A 13,467-nucleotide genomic window follows, 5' to 3' on the forward strand; every position below is an offset into this window, starting at 1 on the left:
GAAGGAAATACTTATTCCCAGTGTTGAATCCAAGGCCCAAGATCTGAAGCCCACTTGAGCAGTCTAACTCCACCCAGAGCACTCATTTCAAACACAAATCTGGCCGTGCTACTCCCCTGCTAGGGGCTGCCCATTGCTCCAAGGAGAACAAGGAGGGAGGGGGCTGTGTGGCCTGTAGGACCCTAAGCATTGGGCCCTTTCCTCCCTCTAGTCCCCGCTCCTGTCTTTCCTCCAGGTCCGGGAATGTGGGCTTCCACGTGGGGCACCCTCTGCTCACCCACCCCAAGGGACCCTGAAAAGGTTCTCCGGACTCTGCCCCCCACAACCCACCTGCTCTGACACACTCTCTAGTGAGTTTCAACGCCCTGGCTGCCCCTGCACCCACCAGACTCTGACCCCCACAAGGACGCCTGTCTGTGTTCTTCTGTGCTCCGCTCCTCGCCGCCATGTCTCTGGAGCCCCAAGAGTCCCCCGGAGTGTAGTGGGGACTGAATACACATTTGGCGAATGCAGGGGTTGGAGAGGGCACACCTTTAGGTAGGGATGTCCGTGGACCGAAGGGGGGTACCTCACGGAATTGCTCTCCCCAGCTCCCCTTCTCCCCTGCACCTCCAGGCATACTCCCAGCAGATTGATGGAGCGAGCAAGTCCTTCCTCCATAGCAGGTGAGCACAGCTGGTGATCTTCTGTCACCATGAGGGTAAGCGCCCTCCTTCCTTCTGCCTGCCTGAATCCCCCCTTGTCACATCCAGATGCTGTGAAATCAAGCCCTTCTCCTGGCAGACAGATCCAAGCCCTCATTACCGGGGTGGGAAAGCAAGGCACGCTGACTCAGGAGCCTTCTGATCACGGGTCCCTCCTGCAAAGACAGCGGATGCCTCCCCATGATCCCACAGCAGCCTGTGCCTGGGGGGCTCCATCAACCAGGACAGATGTCTGCATAGCCTCACACCCCAGATACTCACAAGAGCAGCCACCAGCTCCCTGCCAGGAAGCCCCGGGTCCCAGAGGCTGGGGAGGCCGGGCAAGATCGCCCCTCATGGCACCTGAGCCACACAGCCAAGCCAGAGCCCTGGGCTTGATCTACAGAAGGACCCGGGCTGTGTCGTCCCCTCAGCAAGGGCTGTGAGTCACCTAAAAACCTGAGTGTGTGCTTTTCAGACAGTTACAGTTTTCCAAGCTTCCTGTCGTGCACAACTAGAACTTCAGGAAGGAGAGGGCAAGAACAGGCAGCACTCTCTCTCCTGGACCTCCCCACCTTGGAATTCTAAGGCAGGCAAGGGGTGAATCTGACGTCAGGCGTTGCTGAGGTTTACATTTTGAGAAATACCCAGAATAGGCAAATCTGTAGAGATAGAGAGGACGTATTGGTTGCCAAGGGCTAGCCGGGCAGGGGAACTGGGATTGACTACAAACAGGTATGAGGTTTCTCTTTGGCGAGCTGGAAGTGTTTCCGAGCTGGATGTCAGTGACAGTCCCACAGCACAGCGAGGGTGCCAAGAATCACAGAACTGCGTACTTTCGATTGGTGAGTTTTAGAGTGGGTGAATTTCTTCTCAAAAGAAATTGTAAAAGAAAATAGTAGGATGGAGAAGACCCGCTGTGATCCACGTACTCGTTGGCAGTCTCTAAGGAATCCCCAGACCCCACCTGCCCAGGACAGCGAGTATCCCCTCGCCCAAGAATGCCCAAGTGGAGGACCACATCCTGTGCACCAGCATGAGCAAGCAGGAGCTCCAGGCATCCAGAGTGTGGGCTCACCCCTCTCCTGGTCTGGGGGATCACAACACCCCAGGAGGGGCCCAGCCAAGCTCAGCAACCAACCCAGATCCCACTGACCCATTATGACAGAGTGAAGCTGTGAACGCCTTGGGCTGGATAGAATGTCAGGTCCACAGCTGATCAGGGACCCACAGAAGGTCTGCATGTAGACTGGATTGTCAGGCTAGCCCACGGTCACTCAAGTGGCAGACTTGACCCCAGGTCTTCTGATGTTCATGTCCACGTTCTTACCATGAAACAGGACCTGCACGGCCTGCAGCAGAGAGCCCTGACCCGAGACGGGAAGAAGTCCACTGACTCATGTGGCCTCTGCCCCACAAAGCTGCTCGGCAGAGTAGACACTGGGCAGAAGGATAAGAGAACAAACAAGCACTGTTCTTGCCCATGAGGAACACCAGTGTGGGAAAGACAGAGCAACACTCGGAGAAAGGAGTGACAATTCTGAGGGGATAGGAGATGAGGAAGGCTTCCTGGAGGAGGTGGCATTCCAGCTGGATCCTGAAGAACAAGAGACTTGAAGGGGCTGGGGGGCTTGATGGAGGCCGTGAGGAGGGCACCTGGGACCAGGCAGAGCAAACAACACCTGGAAGGAGTGTTGGTGCTCCAGAGCGGCTGCCGTGGGCAGCATCGAGGGACTGGTGGAAGGCGTGCAGGGCTCCACATGTGGAACTCTTCTCTGGACCTGGGAGGCCGCTGCTGACAATCAGGCAGGAGCTGATGATGGCCACATAGGGTAGTGGCCAGGGACCACGGCAGATGGGAGTTGCGCCCACTGAACCTCATCCTGTGATCCTTCAGAGAGCAGCGTGTTGCCTGGAGGCCTCCTGTGTGTTCTTATTCCTGTTGTCAGGGCATCACTGTGTCACGTAACGCCTGCCCTCAGTCCCCGCTGCCATGACCATGGCTCCCATGGCCATGGCTGTCGTTCATCGTCCATCTCCCCACTGGACCTCCTCCTTCGGCACACAAATGGTGTCAGGGTTTCCGGCCCCCACAGCCCCGCTCCCTCCCTCCCTTTCTCAGTACAACACGGTTCCATCAGAGGCGCGGGACCCTCATGGAGCCAAGTGCTCCCTACCCGGCCTCTCTTCTTGTCACTCAGTCAGACGCTCAGCGGAGACCACTGGCCGATGGCCCTCATGACCATGAGGTTTGATGTCACCAAAACCAGTGCTCACTTCTCGTCTGCCTCTTACCTGACTACCTGTAGCATTTGGGTTAGGGAGAGAAGGAAACAATTGCATGAGGGATGTCCTTGAGTGGGTAAGAGGTCCACTAGGCTCAACCTAGAGGCTGAGGGGGAAGGCTGTTCAGAGCTGAGAGCACAGACAGTCCGTCCCCATCATGGGGCCGACAGCAGGCGTGCTCGTGAGATGTGACAGGGGACAGTGAAATGTTCTCTTCTCATGGCTGCAATATTTACGCTCAAGAGTATGAATTGAAGACATCAGCTGAGAGAGCAAGAACAGGGTGCGGGTGTTGGAGATCTGGAGGGCAGAGGTAAGAAATAGTGTCTGTGAGCCCAGGTCAGTGGAAGGACAGGAGATGTGTGGTGTGGCCATCAGGTAGCTAAAGAACCCGGCTGAGCTAATGAGCACCCACTGAATGTGACACAAATCAGCAGCCTATTGCTGCTAAGGAGTTACCCCAAGCCTAGTGACCTAGAACAACGAATATTTATAATCTTATCATTTCTGTGCATAAGGAAGTCAGGTGTAGCTTAGCTGGGTAGTTCTGGCCTTAGAGTTTTTCTTGGGGCCAATGTCAGCGGGGGCTGTCCTCAACCGAAGGCCTGACCAGGGCAGGAGAGTCACATCCAAGATGGCGCACTCACGTGGCTGTGGGCAGGAGGCCTCTGTCCCTCACCCTGCGGCCTCTTCAGCTCCAGATCTGTCTCAGGGCTTGTCAAGGGCAGCTCGCGCTGCTAACTAGCCAATAATCCCTCCTGTTACTCAGCCCAGACTCCCAAGAGAGAATCTAACTGACCCGGCTCACTGTTTGGAGGGAGGTGCCCAGGCCCTACATGGCTGACCAGGCTATGGGATTGGCTGTGTGGGGCATGATGTCCGTGCCCTGCCCCTGGTGTGGAAGCCCCTCACCATTGCCACACATGCGGATGCTGGGGCACGGCCGCATCCCCGTGTTTCACTATGTGAGGCTGTGCTGCTGCCTGGCGGTGGAGCCCATGCCCTAACTGGGGACTTGTGCCCTCCAGGGAGCTCGGTGACACAATGACCCGTAACCACAACATGCTTTCTTGAACCATCATCATCACTCAGAGATCCTTTGGTAAGAAGCATGGTCTACAGGTTTCCTACGAAATACGCTCAGGAAGCTGCAGGCTCAGCTCCAAGGAGTACGTATTGGCTCTCACCTGCGTTTCCAGAAGCTTTTTCCCATCTTTGTGGGGCAACTTCGAATGTGGGGGGAAAAACACATACATCCAAATATACAAATCAAAACTCAGTAGGGGCGGGGGCACCTGGGTGGCTCAGTGGGTTAAAGCCTCTGCCTTCGACTCAGGTTACGATCCCAGGGTCCTGGGATCAAGCCCCGCATCGGGCTCTCTGCTCAGCAGGGAGCCTGCTTCCCCTCCTGCCTCTCTACCTCTCTGCCTACTTGTGATCTCTGTCAAATAAATAAATAAAATATTAAAAAACAAACAAACAAAAAAAAAACTCAGTAGGGGCGCCTGGCTGGCTCAGTCCATGGAGTGTGCAACACTTGACCTCAGAGTGGTGGGCTCAAGGCCCACATCTATTGTAGAGATGACTTACAAATAAAATGTTTAGGAGTGCCTGGGGAGCTCAGTCATTAAGCATCTGCCTTCTGCTCAGGTCATGATCTCAGAGTCCTGGAATCACGCCCCACATCCGGCACCCTGCTCAGTGGGAAGCCTGCTTCTCCCTCTCCCACTCCCCCTGCTTGTGTTCCCTCTCTCACTGTGTCTTTCTCTGTCAAATAAATACATAACATCTTAAAAAAAATAAATAAAATGTTTAAAAATAAACACACAAACACACCAGAAAGGAAAGATAAGCACAAAGCTCAGAGCAGAGGGCCTTTCCATCTTCAAGAGGAGGAGCTGGGACAAGGGGGAAAGTGGATGGAGATTGAAGTTTTCATAATGCTCTTGGATGGGGGAAGGGACACAGAGGAGTTCATTATACTATTAATAATAAAATAATTAAAGAGAGCCATGCACAGACTAATGATGAAAGCGTGTCATGAATCAAGAATTATCTTTAGGGACACCGGGGTGGCTCAGTTGTTAAGCATCTACCTTCAGCTCAGATCATGCTCCCAGGGTCCTGGGATCGAGTCCCATGTCAGGCTCCCTGCTCAGCGGGAACCCTGCTTCTCCCTCTCCCAGTCCCCCTGCTTGTATTCCCTCTCTTGCTGTGTCTCTCTGTCAAATAAATAAATAAAATCTTAAAAAAAAAAAAGAATTACCTTAAATCCAGTTTTGAACAGTGACAGTCAAACACAAAATCCCCCAGTAGGCAGAGGGGGTAGCATACACTGGGAATCCCGCCCCCAGAGCCTTGGATCTTTGAGCACTGTGGGCTCCTGGGGGTGGCACCAGGACCCTCACTCCTGGACTCCAGCACACCCCCATCACGTGCTCCCCCGGCAGAACTAACAGGAAAAAAGCTTTGCTGAGCCCCCTCTAACCAGAACCAGAGCACCTACTCCCTCCCCGCTCCACCGTGGCTCTCCATCCATCCCTCGCACACGGAAACCACACTGTTCCTCCTTGAGTCTCTGCCCCGTTTCTCAAACCCCTTCACTGTGGCCCAGCGCTGGACACATAACACATGCTCAGCGCATGTGTGTTGAATGAATAACTCACCAAACACAGGAGTTAGACTCCAGCTTTGTGTCTTGCACCCTTTGATTAGCAGGAGACAGACTACATTCAAGCCCCACATGGGTAAAATGAGAGGAATTTAAGTGCACCTGTATCCGGGGCTCCTATATCCAGTGTGAGTGTCTGAAAAGGTTTGCACGTATGACAACCAAGACAAACTAGAAAGGGCTGGGAGAAGGCTAGAAGTATCTAGAAATAGTAGCTTTGATATGGCACCTAAGAGCCTCAGACCCAGAGTAGACCCGGATTTCAGCCCGATCATCTCAGTCACCTGGAGAAGTCACTTACTTTCCCACAGGTCTTTGCTCGTCTGACACAGAGGACACGGGGGGCCCAGCGCAGAGCTGCACTCTGTGCTCAACCCAGCTACACTCGTCTGGAGGAGACAGCCTCCTGCTGAGCTGAACACAGCATCAGTCCTGGAGGTGGACCAAGCCCCCCGAGAGAAAGTGAGGGGTACCACCTCACGGTTACACACACACACACACCCTCACACCACACGCCGAGCCTCCCACTGAGCCCTTCACTTGCACCCTCTTTTGTCCTCCCAACAACGACCCTGTGTAACACCAGCCGTCGCCAACCATGTGTCCCAGAGGAGGAAAGGCAGCTGCCTCGCTTGGCTCCTAAGTAGCAGAAGAGGATTTGAACCTAGGTCCATCCTCCCTAAAAGCCCATGTGTTCTTCTAAGATGCTATATTGACACTTTTTTTAAGTCAGTCAATTTGATATATGGTGTTAGTTTCAGGGGTGGAATTTAGTGATTCATTGGTTGCATAGAACACTCAGTGCTCATTACACCCATACCCTCCTTAATGTCCATCACCTGATTACCCTATTCCCACCACACCCTTCCCCTCCAGCAATACTGTTTGTGTGCTAGAGATACAAGTCTCTTGTGGTTTTATCTCCCTCTCTGATTTTGTCTTATTTTATTTTTCCTTCCATTCCCCTATGTTCATCTGTTCAGTTTCTTAAATTCCACACATGAGTGAAATCATATGACAATTGTCTTTCTCTGGTTGACTTACTTCGCTCAGCGTAATACCTCCAGTTCCATCCACGTCATTGCAAATGGCAAGATTTCATTCTTTTTGATGGCTGAGTACTATTCCATTGTACATACACCACATCTTCTTTATCCATTCATCTGTCGAGGGACATCTGGGATTTTTCCATAGTTTGGCTATTGTGGACATTGTTGCTATAATCACTGGGGTGCAATTGCCCCTTCGGATCACTACATTCGTATCTTTGGGGCAAATACCCAGTATTGCAATTGCTGGGTTTAAAGAGAAGAAAGATCACTTGTGGGGGCACCTGGGTGGCTCAGCGGGTTAAAGCCTCTGCCTTCAGCTCAGGTCATGATCCCAGGGTCTTGGGATCGAGCCCCGCATTGGGCTCTCTGCTCCGTGGGGAGCCTGCTTCCTCCTCTCTCTCTGCCTGCCTCTCTGCCTACTTATGATCTCTCTCTGTCAAATAAATAAATAAAATCTTAAAAAAGAAGAAGAAGGATCACTTGTGAATGTGGGGAATGCACCTGGAGGGTTGAACTGGGGGAGGCTGCTTTCTCGACAGAGTCCCCACCTGGCTGCTGGGCTCCCGCTGCTAGTCTGGCAGTGAGGCGCTTTTCTTTCAGCCCCAGGGAACAAGGGCCAGGGACACCAGGGACAGCCCCTGCTCCTCCCTGCATCCATGACCGGCCTGTGGCCTCCTACACCAACTGAGGTTCCAGCTAGCTGAACTGCCAGGGGCAAGCAACAATGTTCTGGAGTGAGGGATCCACCCTGGAAAGTACCAGAGCCGGGTGGGCTGGCTGAGGCAGCTGGTGGTCTCTGCTGCCCCCTAGAGCCCTGTTCTGTGTATCACAGGATGTTTAAATCCATCTCAAGCCCCGCCCCCCCTTACTTTATGCCAGGAGCATTGTGTAGTCATGGCAACTGAAAATGCCCCGACATTCCCAGATGTTCCCTGGGAGGCAAAACCTCCCCCAGTCAAGCCACTGGGCTAGAGACACAAGTTCAATGACACCATGAGCCAGCTCCCAAATGTGGAAATTCTACAGTACAAATGATAGACAAATAAACGTCATGGGGGGAAAGGGGGTGAGGACAAGGCTGTTATAGATCTAAACATAGTTAAGAAACCTAGTAATCAAATACTATGCTGGGGCTCCCGGCTGGCTCAGTTGGTGAGCTTGCAACTCTTGATCTCAGGGTTGTGAGTTCGAGCCCCACATTGGGCATAAAGATTGCTTAAAAATAAAATCTTTTTAAAAAATCAAATACAAGGGTACCTGGGTGGTTCAGTCATTAAGCGTCTGTCTTCAGCTCAGGTCACGATCCCAGGGTCCTGGGATCGAGCCCTGCATGGGGCTCCCTGCTCAGCGGGAAGCCTGCTTCTCCCTCTCCCACTCCCCCTGCTTATGTTCCCTCTCTCACTATCTCTCTGTGTCAAATAAATAAATAAAATCTTTGGATCTTTGGATCCAATTTGAACAAACTAGGACATTTTGGAGACAACTGGGAGAAAACGAACATAAGATGGGTATTACATGCCATTTGCAACAACACGGATGGAGCTAAGAGAGTATGATGCTGAGCGAAATAAATCAGAGAAAGACAAATACCATAATGGTTTCACTCATATGTGGAATTGAAGAAACAAAACACAAACAAACATGGGTTGGGGAAGGAGAGGCAAACCAAGAAACACACTCTTAATTATAGAGAACTAACGGTCACCAGAGGGAAGGTGGCGGGGGATGGGTGGAACAGGCGATGGGGATTTAAGGAGTGCACCTGTCGTGAGGAGCACTGGGTGATGTATGGAAGTGATGAATTACTACATTGTACACCTGAAACTAATATTATACTGTATATTAACCATACTGGAATTTAAATTTTAAAAATTGGGTGGGTCGCCTGGGTGGCTCAGTCCGTTAAGCGTCTGCCTTCAGCTCAGGTCATGATCCCAGGGTCCTGGGATTGAGCCCTGCATCAGGCTCCCAGCTCATCGGAGAGTCTGCTTCCCTTCTCCCTCCACCTCTCCCCTCCGCTTGTGCTCCCTCTCTCTCTCTCTCAAATAAATACAATCTTTTTTTTTAATGGGTATTATATGATATTAAGAAATTATTAATTTTGTTGAGTATAAGATATTGTAGTTTTCATATAACTATATTTGTCACATCTTTATGCACTAAATGCACTAAAATATTTCCAATGAAAATGATATTTTTTTGATTTAAATACTTTGATTTAAAATACTCAAGCCAAAAAAAATGCATGGATACCTCCTCTCCTTTGAATTTCTCGTGATTTGAACCATTCTCATTAGAAGATGACCCCCTTTTCTCTCTAATGATGTTTTTTGCCCTAAAGTTTATTTTGTCCGTTATTAATATGGTTTTGCCAGCTTCCTTCTCATGAACATTCGCAGGATCTTTTCCCACTGTCTGATTTTCAGTCTTCCTGTACTATATCTGTATGCATCATTCTGTTCATGCAGCTCAGCTGACCACTTATTGAGTCCCTGACTCTCTGATGTTAAACCAAACTTCTACTCTTTTTTTTTTTTAAGATTTTATTTATTTATTTGACAGACAGAGATCACAAGTAGGCAGAGAGGCAGGCAGAGAGAGAGAGGGAAGCAGGCTATCTGCCGAGCAGAGAACCCGATGTGGGGCTCGATCCCAGGACCCTGGGATCATGACCTGAGCCGAAGGCAGAGGGTTTAACCCACTGAGCCACCCAGGCGCCCCTCTTTTTTTTTTTTTTATTAATAATCTCTACACGCAACGGGGGCTTCAAACTCACGACCCCGAGATCAAGAGTCAGATTCTCCACCAGGTGAGCCCTCCAGATGCACCCCCCCCCACACCCTTGTATGCTTGGTTGTGAGTCTTACCACGTGAATGTAGCTGGATCCTGTTTGCTAGTATTCCCTTCAGAAGACAAAGAGGGATGTGGGTCAACCTGGGAAGGGTGTGTCCTTGGGTGAGGTGAGATGAGAACTCCCTGCACCCAGAGCCTGACAGAGAAAAGGCTAGAAAGGCATCCAGCCCCCACCCTGCAGCTCTTGGGGGCCATGGAGGGTCCAGGACCTCCCAGGGGACTGAAGGTATACATTTCCATAGCTCAGTAAGTAAATTCTGAGCAAAGTGAGCCGACAAATCTTATGACCAATCAAGATATTCAAATAAAGTACTCTCATTTATCATATCATATAAAATTATGATGCCAAAAAGGGCATATTTTTGCAGTCTGTCAGTTTATGGTATTCGTCCCGTGTCACTCTAACCCTTTACTACCTTTTGTAAGTAAGAAACGTCGTGAAAAGAAAAGCTTGATATATTCATGGCACTTCTTTCCTGGGTTTGGAAGAATGTGGCCATGTTTGGGTTTGCGCTGAGTTTCCTGTCCTACGGGTGTCGACCAGAGAGGACTGGTGCTTTCAGCTGTCGTCCGTTGTTTACACCTTAATGTGAATGAATCTCAGATGCTTTTATGAAATATTTTCAAATGTGTGAGAACAGATCGTAGGGGCGCTGCGGAGCCAGCAAACAGGGGGATGCCCTTGAGAGAGAGGGGAGAGGGATGGGACCCAGGACCTGAAGGGAAACTGCAGAGTTTGGCTTTGTTAGGATCTGGTCTCTGACGCCAACGTGAGCGTAGCACACGGCCCAGCTATTAAACACTAAAAATGAAGATGTAGTTTATAGAAGCCCTTAAAAAAACTCCCTTGCTGCTAAAAGGACGTGGACACCACATATAAAATTGAACACTCAGGAACATCGTTGTGTAAAACTGATTTTGAATGGCCCAGCCCTGGAAACTGGGAATGCTTCTCTCATAATCGGGGGGCCTCTGAAGGGCTATCAATTGCTCAGTGCTCCAAATAGAGAAAAATATCTGGAGTTAATTAAAATGGGCCAATACCACCATTTTCCATGTGGGTTGGAAAGAACTAAAATGTAGTTAGGATACCAGCCAAAGGCTAGTAAAAATATGTCACTGGTGAACTGAATGCACAGCTCCTGGGAGGAGATCAAAGCAGATCTTTTGTACACTCCGCTACAGGATATTTGACATTCCTATTTACGTGACCCGCTTATGCGGAGAGTGGCTCTGTCTTCCTGCGAGAGGTGCCCACAGTTCTAGACACTGGCTGAGTCTGAAGCTGAACGCACTTGACAACAGGGGAGGAGCCGATCCCAGAAACGACTCTGTCCGCGGCACTTTGACCATTGGTCCTTGGTAACAAATACTGAACGCTGGTCAGTAGTTTTGATTTTCACAGTAATATGGGTCAGCAACTTGAAACTACTTCTTGTGCAACCTTACAGCAAGAAAATGAGGAAAATCAGTACGAATGTTGGCAGGCGTTACAAATACGGAGAGGGGGGTACTTTGAACCAAGTCATAGGGTCTTCATTTGGAAGTGAAGGTCAATGTGAACTCACGTGACAAAGTACAAGGTTTTTGTTGGTTTTTTTTAAAGATTTTATTTATTTATTTGAGAGAGAGACAGTGAGAGAGAGCATGAAAGGGGAGAAGGTCAGAGGGAGCAGACTCCCCATGGAGCAGGGAGCCCGATGCAGGACTCAATCCCAGGACCCTGGGATCATGACCTGAGCTGAAGGCAGACACTTAACCAGCTGAGCCACCCAGGCGCCCTAAGTTTTTTTTTTTTAAGTTTTTTTATTTTTTCATTTGAGAGAGAGAGAGCAGAAGCAGGAGGGGCAGAAGCAGAAGGAGAAGCAGGCTGCACTGAGCAAGGAGCCCAACGTGGAATTCGATCCCAGGACCCGAAAATCATGACCTTAGGTAGATACTTAACCAACTAAGCCACCCAATAGCTCCAACAAAGTATAAATTTTTAGAAGTCAAAAAAAATTTTTTTAAGATATATTTATTTGACGCAGAGAGAGCACAAATAGGCAGAGAGCCAGGCAGAGAGAGAGTGGGGAAGCAAGCTCCCCGCTGAGCAGAGAGCCCGATGCAGGGCTCGATCCCAGGACCCCGAGACTATGACCCAAGCTAAAGGCAGAGGCTTAACACACTGAGCCACCCAGGCACCCCTAGAAGTCAAAATTTTATGTCATTTATTCACTTTCATAAATATAAATTGAGCTTGTACCTGATTTTTTTTTTTTTTACAATTTATTTACTTCATTAAGAGAGAACCAGCAGGATGGTAAAGTCGCTTAAAATAAATATTAAATGTTAGATTAAGTTTCTGGGCACTGAATAAAAAATGTTAAAATAGGTATTCTGGGTTATATACAAAACTGGTTAATGTCATTCAAGACAAGGAAACTGTAACCTTTGGGATTCGGGGGTTTCGTCTCTGATTTGCTTGGTTGGAGGCATTGTTCTTTTATTTTCTTTTACCTAAAAGAAATTTTTGCATCAGTAGCAGACAAAAATCTACATGTTGACATGTAACCTTAAAGAGTCCAGACTTGGGGCCCCTGGGTGGCTCAGGAGGTTAAAGCCTCTGCCTTCAGTTCAGGTCATGATCTCGGGGTCCTAGGATCAAGCCCCAAGTCGGGCTCTCTGCTCAGCAGGGAGCCTGCTTCCCCTTCTCTCTCTCTGCCTGCCTCTCTACCTACTTGTGACCTCTGCCTGCCAAATAAATAAATAAAATCTTAAAAAAAAAAAAGAGTCCAAACTCTATTCAAAGGTGAAAAACAAATCAAACAAAAGTACGTTTCCCCCCAAAATGAGAAAATGTGGGACACCTGGTGGCTCAGTCAGTAGGGCACATGACTGTTGATCTTGGGGTTGTGAGTTCAAGCCCCATATAGGGTACAGAGATTACTTATAAATGAATGAATAAACGAATGAATGAATGAATGAATCAGTCATTTAAAAACAAAAGAAAAGGAAATCCTTGGATGGACATATTAGCTGGAGAGAACAGAGATTCCTCCAACACGGGGCCGGCAGGCACCCAGCTCCTTACTGTCTTCCTGCCCCAACAACCCATTTGCCACACTCAAGTTAAAAGTATTGGTTGAAGCCCCGTTCTCACAGTCCACACTTGTCCAGCTAGCTCACCAAGCAGACTGTCCTGGCTCCCTCTCTCCTCGCTGGCCTCCTCCCTGCCTCCTGTCAGCCCACCCACCCTCCCACAAGCTGAACTAGCTCTGGGCACCCCCTTGGTTATGACTTCCTCACTGAAGCCTTCCAAGACTCCCCAAGTCTGGGTGAGGGTCCTTAAAATGCACTTCCTAGAGTAGCGACTATCATGGTTAATCATGGTCACTGTTTACATGCCTAAATCCTCTGTGAGGACTGTCCTGTGCCTGGTTCACCGCTAAAGCCCAGCACTATACTTGTCCACAAATTACACTGATGGTGGATGAACAGACAAATCAACTAATTACTAAATGGGTGCTAGGTGTGAGTGGGACAGATAGGAGCGGGGGGGTGGGGGAGATGGTAAATGATGGATGGATGGATGGGTCAGTGGATGGGTGGATGGATGGATGGGTGGATGGTGGATGGATGGATGGATGGGTTGGTGGATATATGGATGGATGGGTGGGTGGATGGATGGATGGATGGGTGGATGGTGGATGGATGGATGGGTGGATGGATGGTGGTGGATGGATGGATGGATGGATGTGTGGTGGGTGGATGGATGAATGGGTTGGTGGATATATGGATGGATGGGTGGGTGGATGGATGAATGGGTGGGTAGATGGGTAGATAGATGGATAGATGAGAGAAAAGATAAAGAGATGGGTCAGTATCAACACCGGAGGGCTTCGGAACCTGGAGCCGTGGCTGCCCGAGAGCCCCCTCAAC

Source organism: Martes martes (assembly GCF_963455335.1).
Source record: "Martes martes genome assembly, chromosome: 15".
In the NCBI taxonomy this organism is placed as follows: Eukaryota; Metazoa; Chordata; class Mammalia; order Carnivora; family Mustelidae; genus Martes; species Martes martes.